Source organism: Gossypium raimondii, chromosome 4 (assembly GCF_025698545.1).
Source record: "Gossypium raimondii isolate GPD5lz chromosome 4, ASM2569854v1, whole genome shotgun sequence".
NCBI classification, from domain to species: Eukaryota; Viridiplantae; Streptophyta; class Magnoliopsida; order Malvales; family Malvaceae; genus Gossypium; species Gossypium raimondii.
Genome location: NC_068568.1, coordinates 40,037,955 through 40,051,423, shown reverse-complemented (window position 1 = coordinate 40,051,423; position 13,469 = coordinate 40,037,955). Strand labels below are relative to the sequence as shown.

The following is a 13,469-nucleotide window of genomic DNA, read 5'->3' as shown; positions in this document are numbered from 1 at the left end:
ATCATGTTTAAAAATTTAAAGTTTTAAAATTTTAATTTGTATTGTTATATAGATCTATTCTTTTTAAAAGACTTATGTTAAATTTGACATTTAAAAAAAAAGGTTTAGGGTCATATTTAATTAAAAAAATAAAGACTTAATTGATAAAATATGTAATATATTAAAGGTTAAATTTATCATTATGTTAATTTCTTTTCAAAAAAATTTTAATTTTTACTATATTTTTACATATTATTCTAATTTTAAATTTAAATTTAAACTTTCTATTTTTATGTTATGTTTAACTATTTAATTGAATAAAGTTTTTAGTGAGCCAACGTAGGATGATTATTAATTTTCTCATCCAACACTCCATTCGTACAAATGCTTCAATGTTAAATTAGATATAAATTGAAACAAAAGGATAAGAGCCATCTAGAAATTATTGAGGATTAACTTAGTATTATTTTTAGAAGATATTTTTAATTGTTTGATTAACGTAATTTTATATTTAGATTTTGGAAATGTGATTATGATATTTCAATTTAAAAAAAAGAATCGATTATTTCACATTTCTATTAATGTCATTTGAAATATAAGAATAATTTTACATTCTTAACATTGTTAACATTTTGAAATATACCACCTCTTTCGTAGTTAATCTTATATTTTGGCGATTCTCATCCTTGTTTTGTTTGGCTTTTTTGGTCCGTCGACTTTGTTCGTTTTATGAACAATTGGACGGTTGAGTAGGGTGTTTTGTGGTTCGAGGTTATTCTCTCGGGTGTTTTGTGTCTTGTTGCTGTGTTGCGGTGGCGGTGCTTTTGTCGTTTCCTCGGGAAGGAGTGGTGGGGAGTTGCTAAGCTTCGGCAATTGTTTCTTGACGGTGACGTTGAGCGGTGGTTTTTGTCTTTTATGTTTTACATGTTTTACGTTTTATTTTCTTTTGCATGTTTTTTACGTTCTTTCGTTTCTTTAGTCGTTATTTTAGGTTTTAACGTTTAGTTGGTAGTTACTGGCTTTTATTGTCTTTTGCTTTTAGGTAGTTTTAACTTTGCGTTTTCATTTGTTTTATCCTTGATCTGTTTCCTGTTTTTCATTCTTGATTTTATTTTGGTTTTTGTTTCGAACTGCATCTCTTTTTTTTTTCCCTCTTTATCTCTTTCTGACGTGGTTTTTGCGAGTTTTCTCCGTTGTGCTTCGCTTCGCCTTCTGATCAGGGTGTCTGCTCCGTTCGAAGCAGAAGGTGGGACGTCTATGCTCTTTCTTGGTGTTCTTTAAAGACTGGTCCCCTTAAGCTTGCGTTCGCCTCTTGATCGGTGTTGATGCAACTGTGTGGTTTTGCTTCGTTCTCTTCTTGTTTTCCTTTCTGTTGGTGAACTGATCGGGGGGTAATTCGCTCTCGGTGTTTTGGGGTGGACGTTTTCTTGGTTTCTCTTTGACGGCTTGTGCATCTGGGCTAGTGTTGCTTCGAATTGCTGGTGGAGGTCCTCCTGCCCGGGCTTCTCCTCGGTTCTCTTTTTTTTCTCTTTAGTTTTTTCTGCTTTTTGTATTTTGTTCCAGTTTTGATGTTTTGTATATGGACTGTATAAGGGACTGTTTAATTTTGTTTTGGTGAGATTTTTCCCTTTTGTTTCGTTGCTTTGTTCTTGTGATTGCTTGGTTTTTTCGATTGTTTTCTGTTCATGGTGTTTTTCTGCTGTAGTTTTAAGTTTCTTTCTTATTGTTTGGTTCTTGTGCGGTTTGCTCTACTTTCTTGTGTCTTTTGTCTTTGGTGTCGTGGTTCAGTGGCTCTTTCCGGCGGGGGTTGGGGGAGGTGGCCCCTGTTTCGATTTGATGTTCTTGGCGCTGTTTTCTTCGACGGAGTGCGCACCTAACACGGGTGGTGATACGGGACTGGCGGTGGAGGCCTTCTTGCTCGTGCTGCCTTCTTCATTCGGTATTCTGTTTATTTTATTCATTTTTTGCATTTCCCTGTAAAGCTAGTTCTATTGTTTGGGTTGTAAAAGGACTGTACAGGGACTGTTTTTATAATTTTCTTTTTTCATTGAGCCTTATTCTCTTTGTTAATGTTTTGGCTTGGCCTGCCGGGTGATTGCATGATTATTGCTGAACTGATATTTTCTTTCATTGTTTTTACCCGTCTTTTTTTGGGATTTTTCTGCGTTTCATTTTTGGTTTTGTGGTCTTTACTTGGCTGTGGTGGAGGGTGGTAGCCTTTCGTGATTGGTTTTTCTTCAGTTGTGGGTTCGGTGGGGTTGTGTTTCTGTCTTAAGCGGTGGGCTGGTCCTGGTTTGGTGTGATCCGTTTGAGTGTTGCTGGGTTGGGGTGCGATGGCTGACGAGTTAAATGACTTGCTAGCGAATCTTAAGTTTTCAGAATCTCAAAAAGAAAGGGTGGTCTGCCAAGGCTCGACAAAATCAGACATGTAGGGATTTAAAGCTTGGGCTGTTGGGAAATTTATGTCGGGGGGAAAGATTAATCGAGAGGCGATGTATCGGGTGCTAAAATCACTATGGTACAGGTTAACTTTGTGGCTATGATAGGTGGTCTGTTTTTGGTGAAATTCGGCTCGAGGGATGATTGGGATAGGATCCTTAATTTGGCCTGTTGGAGTTTTGATCAAAGCTTATTTTCCATGATCCCTTTTGTGAACGGACAAGGTACGAGTTGCTACAACTTTATTTATGTGCCTTTTTGGGTTCGAATTTTCAATATTCCATTGAAAAAAATGGATCGCCAGGTGGCCTTTGATGTTGGGAAAGCCATAGGAGAGGTTTTGGCCATCAATTGGAGGGATAAGGATGGATGTTGGGTGGAGTATATTAAAATAAGAGTTAAATTGAACATCTCTAAATCATTGAGGTGGGTGGTTTATTTGGTTGGGGCTGATGGAGAAGAGATTTTGTGTACTATCAAGTATGAATGTCTTCCAACTTTTTACTTTTTGTGTGGTTGTATAGGACATCACACTTATAAATATAAACAGTATGAAAAGGTGGGTTGAAAATTTGAAATTTCAATTTGAGAATTGGTTAAGGGCCCAAATAGGGCAACCAAATGTGGGCATGGGCATATGGCGGAATGAGATTGAAACTTTTGAGGTTGGGAGTGGACATGAAGGGGGAAGGTTTGAAAGCACAGCTGGTAAGGGTGATTACGTGATGGGACAGAGGGGGAAGGATATGATTAGGACAAGGGATGAGATATCATATTCTTGCTCCCTGTTAGGTATGCGTATTGATCGGATTAGGTGAATTCGGAATAAACATAAGAGTAAGGTTGGGAACGGGGAAGCTATTGATGAGAGCCCGATAAGAATGGTCCGTAGAAAATTATCCGAGGAAGGGTCTCCCCTCAAGGCGGCGGCTGGCGATCAGCCCCGTCCAGAACCCTGCGACAGCTTGGGAGTTGAGACAGCTTCTTGCTGTCAATAACCCTGATATTGTTTTTCAAAGTGAAACTTAGCTTCGGGCTAACGAGTTTGAGCGTATTTGGGTTCGTTTTCAAATGGATGGTTGTTTTGTTGTGGATCAGGATGGTCATAAAAGTGGTATTGCTTTATTATGGAGGGATAGGGTTGACGTGACTATTCAGAATTACTTTGAGCATGGATTATATGGTTAAGATGGAGGGGAATGACTAGATTCGTTTTATGGGCTTCTATGGTTACCCTTGTCGTAGAGCACTCTTTGAAGGGTTAGGACATTTATGAGTGGGGATTGGGTTGTTGGGGGTGATTTCAATGAGGTGATGGATGATGCAGAGAAGTGTGGGGGGAGACGCAGACCTAGAGTGGCCATGGATAATTTCCAGATGGTTATGGATGAGCTTGCTTTGGTTGATGTCAAGCTCGATAAGGGGTGGTTTACTTGGACAAACAATTGCGAGGGGAATAGGAAGGTTAGGGAACGTCTTGACAGATTCTTGGTTTCAGCTTTTTGGTTGGGCCCTGTCCCGTTTTTATCTTCAAGCGTGTTTTGTCAGACTTGCTCGGACCATAATGAAAGCCGAGGGAGGACATGAGGGATCCGAGGCTATCTTTCCAGTTTGAGACTTGTTGGGCCAAGGAGAATGAGGCTAAAGATATGATCAAAAGAGTTTGGGATTAGTGTAATGGGGATGTGTTGACTGGAATTGACCGTATCCGCTTTCATTTAGGTAGATGACAGTTTAGGCGATTTAAAAAAGGGCAAGATCGCATGCGGAGCTTAATTGATAGGATTGATAAACTTATGGATGAGCCGTTGTTGGAGTCCAATGTTGAGAGATTACGAGCCTCTTAGGCGGATTGGGTAGCTTGTATGTGGAGGATGAGCGATATTAGGCTCAAAGGTTTCGAATTTAGTGGCTTAAAAAGGGAGACCCGAGCACCTGTATCTTTCGTGTTTGGGTTTTCAGGAGAAATAAAAAAATAAGATTGAGGGTTTGCATGACTAATGACTAATGGTAATTGGGTTTCTGATCTTTGAGGTGTTCGCCAGGTGGCTTGGGATTACTTTTACTCTCTTTTTAAAACTGAGGCTTGTGGTAACCTTGAGAGGGCATTGGTTTTGATCCCAAATTGTATCACTTCTGATATGAATGGTGCGTTGGATAGTTGTGTGTCAGATAATGAGCTCATTGAAGCTTTTAATTAAATGGATCTTTGCAAGGCTTTAGGTATTGATGAGCTTTCAAGCCTTTTTTATAAGGAAAATTGAGAGGTGGTTGGTAAGGATGTGCTCCAACTTTGTCATGAGGTTTTGGATGGGCATAGAGACATCAATGATATTAATGAAATCATTATTGTTCTTATCCCCAGATTTGATGATCTTAAGGATATGATTCACTTTCAGCCCATCAATCTTTGTAGGGTTATCTACAAGATGATTTCTAAGGTCTTAGCTAGTAGATTAAAAACTGTTCTTTCAGCTTGCATAATCAGAACCAGAGTGCTTTTGTGCCAGTAGGGGTGTGCAAGATTCGGGTAGAACCGAAAAATTTGGTTAATTGACTGAATTCGGTTAATCAGTCGATTAATCGAATTTTTTTAGTCGGGGGTCTGTTAATAGGCCCACTATTCACCTAAACCCAATCCAAACCCAAGTATTCAACCCAACCCAACCCAATCATAAAAATTACAAATAATTTAATAAATAAAAATAAAATTCTAAAACTAAAACTAAAACTAAAGTCTAAAAGCCTAAAAATAATTTAATTATGTAGTGATTCAATTCGGGTAATTCGGTTAATTTTTAACCAAAAATAAAAAATATATAACTTTCGGTTAATTTGGTTAACCGACCGAATTAACCGAAAAAATTTCTTTTCGGTTAATTTTTTTTGAAAAAATTTCATTTCGGTTCGGTTAACGGTTAAAGATTTTAAAAGGTCGGTTAATTCGGTTAATGTTATTTCGGGTAGGTTAACCGGTCGGTTAACCGAATGAACACCCCTATGTACCAGGGCGTATGATTCATAATACTTTTCTCATCGCCCACAAGTTTTTGCATTACCTCTAGAGTTCTAAAAATTGGCCAAATAAAGGGTTTGTTATTAAGCTCGACATGAGTAAAGCTTATGACCATGTTGAATGGGAATTTTTAGAGAAAGTAATGATTTATATGGGGTTTTTTTTGTTTCTTGGGTCACTTTGGTTATGTAGTGTGTCCGTACTGTAAGCTACGTTGTTAAATGCAGGGGTGTTCATTCGGTTAACCGACCCGAAATAGCTATAACCGAATTAACCGACCTTTCAAAATTTTTAACCGTTAACCGAATTGAATTGTTTTTAAAAAACATTAACCGAATTAAAATTTTTTCGGTTAATTAGGTCGGTTAATCGAATTAATCGAAAATTATATATATTTTTTATTTTTGGTTAAAAATTAACCGAATTACCCGAATTACCTGAATTGAATCACTACATAATTAAAATCATTACATAAGTCTTTGAATCACTACATAATTAAAAACATTACATAAGTCTTGAAATTAACACATAATTGAAATGTAAGTCTTCAATATTCTCCATTTGCATTAAACCTACAAAAGAATATGTGCAAAAATTTAGCATATAATAGAAATATACACATTTAAAAAAATCAAATAATATAAACAAGCGAATAGATTATAAGTTAACAAGAATAAGATAGTAAGTATACCCTTCAACTCATGAAAGCTCATGAATTTAGGGTAAGCTCTGATGCATTCCAAGAAAAGTTTAAACATTGAATCAATTAAATAAGTAGGAGTGATATGGTAAAAAAAATTGAAACTATTAAAATAAAACAAAAAATATACCATTTTCGATCTTATCAAGCTATTGGACTTGTTCTTCAATCTTTTTGATGTCTTCTTGTGATGATGATTTTCGAATCCAATCTTGAGTACACACAAGAGCTTGTATAATTTTAGGAGTTAAAGAACTCCTATATTAATCAAGCACACGTCCCCCAGTGCTAAATGCAGACTCTGAAGCAACCGTAGAAATCGGTATAGCTAACACATCTATGGCCATTTTTGAAAGAGTGAGAAATCTAGGGCTGTTAACTTTCCACCATAATAAAATATCATCTTCAACAAATTCCTCATTAGCCTCAGCTAGATATTTATCCAACTCAGATGTTTTATCCTCACCACAAATTTCCAACTCACGTTTTTTATACAAAGCTTGCATTCGCCTTTTCATTTTTTTGTTGTGGTTCACCGAGAGAAACATGTGTTGGCACACTCAATTGGCTACAAATACTATGAAGTGGAGGCTTATACTCATCAAACAATTCATACAAAGATTCCTTCAATTTTTGCATCATTTCACAAGCTTTTTCAGAACTAGACATTTCACAAAGTGCAAATTCAAGATACTTTAACTTTTGTTTAGGATCTAAAATACAAGCAACAAACATAAGCAAATTCATCTTATCAATATCACCCAATACTTTTCATACTTCTCTTTCATCTTGATGGCTATAACACTGAAACCAACATTACTTTTTAACTGAGCATCTCGTAAAAGAATATCAATTTTAGAAAGCTCATCAAAAAAATTATTGGACGTGACATATGAAGTGCCAGAAATACACAAAGTGACTTCATAAAAGTGTTTCAAGAAATCCCTCAAGTTTCTAACATTATCTCAATCATCCACATTAGGCCAACCCTCTCCCCTTTCAAGTTCAGCCTTAAAGTTTGTATCTTGCTCCTCAAATCTCTCAAAAGCTCTCTCAAAGTTTTGAGCAGTGTCTAACATTAAGTAGGTCGAGTTTCACCTAGTACAAACATCAAGACACAACATCTTCTTGCACTCTATCTTTTCTACCACAACACACTCCTTAAACTTTTGTAATCTAGCTGGAGATTGTCTTACATATCTAACATCCCCCCTAACACGTTCAAAAGATTTACTCATTTCCTTTAAGCCTTCAACAACAATCAAATTCACAATATGTGTCATGCATCTCATATGAATATATTTACCATTTTGAACTAAACCCCCTCGAGGGTTAAATTTCTTTCTCAAATAACCAATAGCAACATCATTTGAACTTGCATTATCAACAGTAACAGTAAACAACTTATCAATCCCCTAATTCAACAAACATTTCTCAATCGCCATCCCAATGGACTCACCTTTATGACTAGAAATTGGATAGAAGCTTAAAATCTTTTTATTCAATTTTCAATCGTTATCAATAAAGTGAGCAGTGATACACAAATAATTAACTCTTTGCAAAGAAGTCCATGTGTTAGTAGTTAAGCAAACCCTAGAACAAGAACTTCTCAAAAGTTGTTTTATCTTGACCCTTTCATCTAAATACAATTGATAAACATCCCTAGTCATAGTAGTTCATGAAGGAATATGAAACCTAGGACATGCCACAAATATAAATTTCTTAAAACTTTCACTTTCAACAAACTTGAAAGGTAATTCATCAATCACAATCATTTATGCTAATCCTTTCCTACATGTTTCTTGATCAAATCTCCAAGTTGAAAGATTCTCTTCCCCTCCTTCAACTCCCTTTCTAGGTAAAGCTATTTGTCCTTGAGTATTGTCAACAACATTACTAGGATTTTTCTTACATGAACCAATATGATATTTTAATGACCTTGTACTATTTTTTTTTTCATATCACAACAAAATTCTTTTTGACAATAATTACATTTAGTCTTACTTGCACCCTCACTATTAATAATCTTAGTGAAGTGAGACCAAACTTCTGACCTTTGAGAATTGACTTTTCTTTTCCCAGTAATCCCCTTTGTTTGGCTTGAAGCTCTAACTCCCGAATTTTTAGAATCTATCAAAGTAGGAGGTGTAACACTACCCTTAATAGATGTTGATTCGGTTAACATTCTGCTAGAAAAAAAGTATATAATAAATTAAAATACATTTATAATATTAAACATATTTTGATGTTGAGTTTTAGAAAAAACATAGTTGAGTTGGATTATGTTAAAAATGTTAAAAATTTAGACAATTGAATTTTGTCTTGTTTTGGACAACCTTACGGGTCAGCAAGGCATATATTAAACTACGCCTAACATGTTTATTTCATCACGCTTTGAACAACAATAAACAACCATTAGGCATTATATTAAATCAACTCTTTAACACATCCGAACAACTTAAAATACATCATTCGAATATCATAAACCACAACTTTCAGACACCATAAATTGCAGCATTTAACACATAAATTTTTAGCTTACTAACATCATAAATGATAAATCCATATCACTTGCTTAGTAGTTTTGAGCCTATCATAGAACCCAACTTTTGAATAGCACAGAACCAGTATCCATAATGTGCAGCTAAATTTTCATTTAGATACTTTTAAATTTTATAAAAATTTAAATTAGTAAAAATAAGATTATACTTTAATATTATTAAAATAATAAAATTTTGATTTAATTCTTTAATAATTATAAAGATATAAATATTAAAATAGTAAAATTATATTTTTACTAATTTAATTTCAGCCCCTAAAATATTTTCTGACCCCGTCCTTGTTGATCATATCAACTGCATAAATTAAAAAACAGCGCCAAGGCCATGATTAAACCAAAAAACAAAAAATAAACACCCTCAATACTTCACAACCTGCTCATTTTAAAGAGAAACAAAGTTTATGAAACAATCAATTGAACTAAAAGCTGCGTATATACAAACACAGTGAAACTTATGATTAACTATTGATTATCTCCAATCAAATTAAACAACAAAAATTTTCAAATATATCCTTAAACACAGTGAAACTTATCATTAAATACTTTTTTTTTCTTTTAACAAAATCCAGTGAAATAGTTAAGATCATAAAGACAAATGTAAAAGAATGAACTTAAACTATTAAAGCTGAAGAAATTTCAAGCATTCTTGTAACTAAACGAAGCATAAATTAAACCATAATATATATAAAAATTTCGGATTTGTATTAAGAGTTGACAACTGTAAAATGCGTGAACAAAATAAATTAAATTAGAACACCAAACCGTACGCACACGCCAAAAGGGGAAATAAGAGCAAAAGAGGTTTTTTTTTTAAATAAGAAATGATAGTACTACATTAAAGAAGCTTTGTAGGGTTGTAACATGTTTGGTTGCTGAGAAAGAACTGGAATTTAAACTTTCAACTTTTAAAGCTTAACTAAGAACAAAAGATTCCTGCATTTTTTTTAGCTTTCTCAGGAAACAAACACCAGCTAACAAGAAAGAAAGAGCCCAACACAAACTTTTCTCTTAGAAACAGAGAAAAAAAGACAAAAAAGAAAAATGAGGATAAGAACAAATTACAAAGATACCTGATTCTCAAGAAACCCTAGTCCAAAAACAAATAAATAAAAGCAGAGAAATGGAGATTTATTACCTTTTTGGAAAGTTGCAAGGAGTTGAAGGTTGATAAAGTTGCAGAGAAGAGCAAGAAAAATTAGAGAAAAAGAAGAACAATAGTCGGAACTGGCGGACGGGTGGACGGCTATTGGCTGGACGCGGATGGAATGGAATGGCAGGCTATTAGTTTTAGTTTTAGACTATTACAACTGTTAGAGACTTAGACTTTAGTTTTAGTTTTATTGGGTTGGTAATTGGGTAGACTTTAGTTTTAGTTTTATTGGGTTGGGTAATTAGGTAGATTTTAGTTTTAGTTTTATTGGGTTGGGTAATTGGGTTGGGTTGGATAATTTTATTTATTAATTTTTTTGGTTAAATAGAAAAAATTCGGTTAATCGATCGGTTTCGAACCGAATTAATCGTTAACCAAAATAGTAAAAAATAATAATCGACTCCCGACCGAGAAAATTTGGTTAACCGATTGATTAACTGAATTCGGTCGGTTAACCGAATTTTTTCTGTTTTACCCGAATTATGCACACCCCTAGTTAAATGTAATGCTTCCCTCACTAATGTGATTATTCCTGAGAGAAGGCTTCGTCAGGGAGATCTGTTTTCACCTTATATTTTCTTATTCTGCATGGAAGCGCTCTCTAAATTACTTTTGGGGGCCCAGATGGATGAGAAGATCCGGGGGATTAGGGCCAATTAGAATGGACCCAAGATTAATCATCCTTTCTTCGCGGATGACACTCTTTTTTTCGTAATAAGGAGGAGTTTGACACCGTTAAGAATGTCCTCCACTACTTCGAGATGATTTCGGGGCAAAAGGTTAATCTGTCCAAGTTCATTGTCTATCTCAGCCTTAAAACTCCAAGAGATCAAAGGGCGCAGCTGTGTGGTATCTCGGGTATGCAGGTTTTCTAGTCCATGGATAACTATTTAGGCTTGCCTTTGATCATTGGCAAGAATGGACGAGGGTTTTTCAGCACATTATTGATCAGTTTTCTCTTAGGATAGAAGGTTAAAAGTCTTTTATCTTATGGTGGTAAGAAAATTTTCATTAAATCGGTTTTGCAATCTTTACTTGTGTGCTTTTGGTTTTTCTTACTCCTAGGGGCACCCTTGATGTGATGATCTCGAGAATAAGGAGCTTTTGGTGGGCAAAAAAAACAAAGATCTTGGTTGGGATATGATGGCATGGGACTCTCTATGTACATCTAAGGGTATGGGTGGTTTCGATTTTAAGGACTTGAGGCTCTTCAACATTGCATTCCTCGGGAGACAGTGTGGCGGCTTATCAACAATAAGGATACTTTATATTATCGTGTTCTATGCTCTAAGTGCTTTCCGAATAGGGATGTGCTCCACCCTAAAGCAGTTGATACACCCTCATTCTCTTGATGAGTATTCTGCATGCAGTTAAAGCACTTCAGACCGAGTTTGGATGGCAAATAAGCAATGGCATGACTGCTAGGTTCGGCGTTGATAGATAGGGCTTTGAGGGTCTTGATAATTTATGGCATTTTGGATGATTTGGTGAGTGAGTTGTGGAGGTCTAACTCGTGTGAGTGGTTTAGAGATTAGGTGGAGGAGTTTTATGCGAAGGGTTAAGTGATCATATATGGACCTTACTGATTGTTCAGCATGGTCCACCGGATTGGATTGTTTGGTTTCACAACAAGTTCAGGTGCTATTCATCAAAATCTGGTTGCTCTTGGCTTATTCTCAAGAAGATGGGTTATGTTTTACATTGTTTATTCTGGAGGACTATTTGAAAACTTCATGTGTTTCCTAAAATATGTATCTTTGCACGGAGGGTTGGTCATAACTTACTTTTGACTAATGTCAAGATAGGCTAGGTTTTTTAAGGCTTTGATCGGGCTTGCCACCGGTGCAGGCTTAGGGATGAAACTATTATCCATGCTTTTAGAGATTGTTTTAAGGCCCGTGCGGTTCTTTCTTTTGGAGGGCTTGACGGACGTTTACTTAATTCTTCTTATAAGAGTTGTATTGATTGGCTCGAGGACGCTACTCACTTATTGGATCTTAAGGCGTTTGAGAATCTCATCACAGTTTTATGGAATGTATGAAATGGTCACAACAATGCATTGTTTCAGGGTAAAGAGGATGATCCTCGATTGGTTTGGAAGTGGGCCAGAACCTTGGGGGGATGATTTTAGGATCTTTAATCTTTTGCATGCGCCGATGAACCCTAGCTCCCCTAGGTCTCATAGGTGGATCAGGCCTTCAAATGATGCCATTAAGGTTAATGTTGATGTGGCGATTCTTGACTTGGTGGTGGGCATTGGAATTATTGCGAGGGATCATGATGGTTTTGTGTTATGTGGTCGTGTGATTATTTTGGATTATAGGATGGATGTTGAATGGGCTGAGGCGGAAGCGATGAGGGAAGGGATTATATTGGCTCATAACAATAATATCACAAGGTCTTTTTTCAAGACTGACTGTGCTAGTTTAGTCAATCGGTTTAAGTTTCATCGTGAGGCCATTTCGATATTTGATTTTCATTTGAAGGAAATTTTCGATTTGTTGGATGCTTTCATTGATTTTAAGATTGAGTGGGTAGATCGTTCGAGCAATAGAGTGGCTGATTGTCTTTGTAAACTTAATGTTAATAAACATTGTACCTTCCCTTTTAATATGGATATATGAGAGGTATCTATGGGCTTGTATTTGTTGATGCTTGTTAATATGAGGTAGTGACATTTGGGCTCATTTTGATAAAAAAAATCTTATATCTTGGCAATTCTTAAATTTTGAATAACTTTTTGTTTTTTTATTATTTTAATCACTTTCATTTTTATGTAAATAAAATATATGTTGAATTCAATGAAGGTTCACTTTCAAATTTTGTTTAACCAATTTGTTTATTATTAATATTATTAAAATGATTTTTCAACCAATTTAAAAGTTAATTAGTTGTGATAATTTTAATGAATTATTTATAAATTTAATTCAACACCATATATTTATTTAATAATATATAAATATTAATAACAACAAAGATTATCATAATTTTATAAAAATCGGACTAAAAATAATAGGACTAGATTAAATTTTTTAAAATGAATTAAAAAAAAGTAAAATAAGACTTGCTAACTCAACTAATTTAAATTTTTATTTATTTATTTAATTTGATCGAACGTTGACCACTTGAACCGTGACATCAATATTAACAAGGAGCATGTGTCACGGGATTAGAATTTTAATTTGACAAACAACGCAGTCAAGTCATTTTTTGGATTCAAATTCTGCCTAAGTTAGCCTACTCTAGAACAATGAGAATTCATTTTTTCTTTAAGGCACCTAAACAAAGCGGAAGCAAACTCACAAAAAAGAGCAATGAGAAGTAGAAAAGCCAAAGGAAAATATCGCACTCCAAGGATTTGAGTAAATGCTCTAAATATCTCAAGAATGAAATTATTACAAATGAAAGCGGATGACTCTATTTATAATTGAGCTTCTCCAAATCCAACGGTACAAATTAAATTACTTCAATGGCGGAGATTAATTCCCATCTACAGAAGAATTTACAATAGTTATCCTGCTAAAATATAATATATTTTAGCGATGATCTAAATAAACGAGCCTCGAATCTCTTCCAAGTAATGTATCAAATCTTATTAGGCCAAATGATCTCCAATAAACAAAAG

At 35.0% G+C, this 13,469-nt stretch overlaps 2 long non-coding RNA genes across 2 annotated transcripts; one reads left to right on the top strand and one right to left on the bottom strand.

Moving 5' to 3' along the window:
• Window positions 1–804: 804 nt before the first annotated feature.
• Window positions 805–2,036, top strand: LOC128040575 (uncharacterized). The gene is made up of 2 exons (XR_008195313.1): window positions 805–1,491; window positions 1,768–2,036. It is a non-coding gene; the product is annotated as an uncharacterized LOC128040575 (long non-coding RNA).
• A 3,831-nt stretch (window positions 2,037–5,867) lies between these two features.
• Window positions 5,868–10,008, bottom strand: LOC105779966 (uncharacterized). The gene is made up of 3 exons (XR_008195312.1): window positions 9,830–10,008; window positions 6,265–6,471; window positions 5,868–6,006 (listed from the first exon to the last, which is right to left on the bottom strand). It is a non-coding gene; the product is annotated as an uncharacterized LOC105779966 (long non-coding RNA).
• Window positions 10,009–13,469: the final 3,461 nt, after the last annotated feature.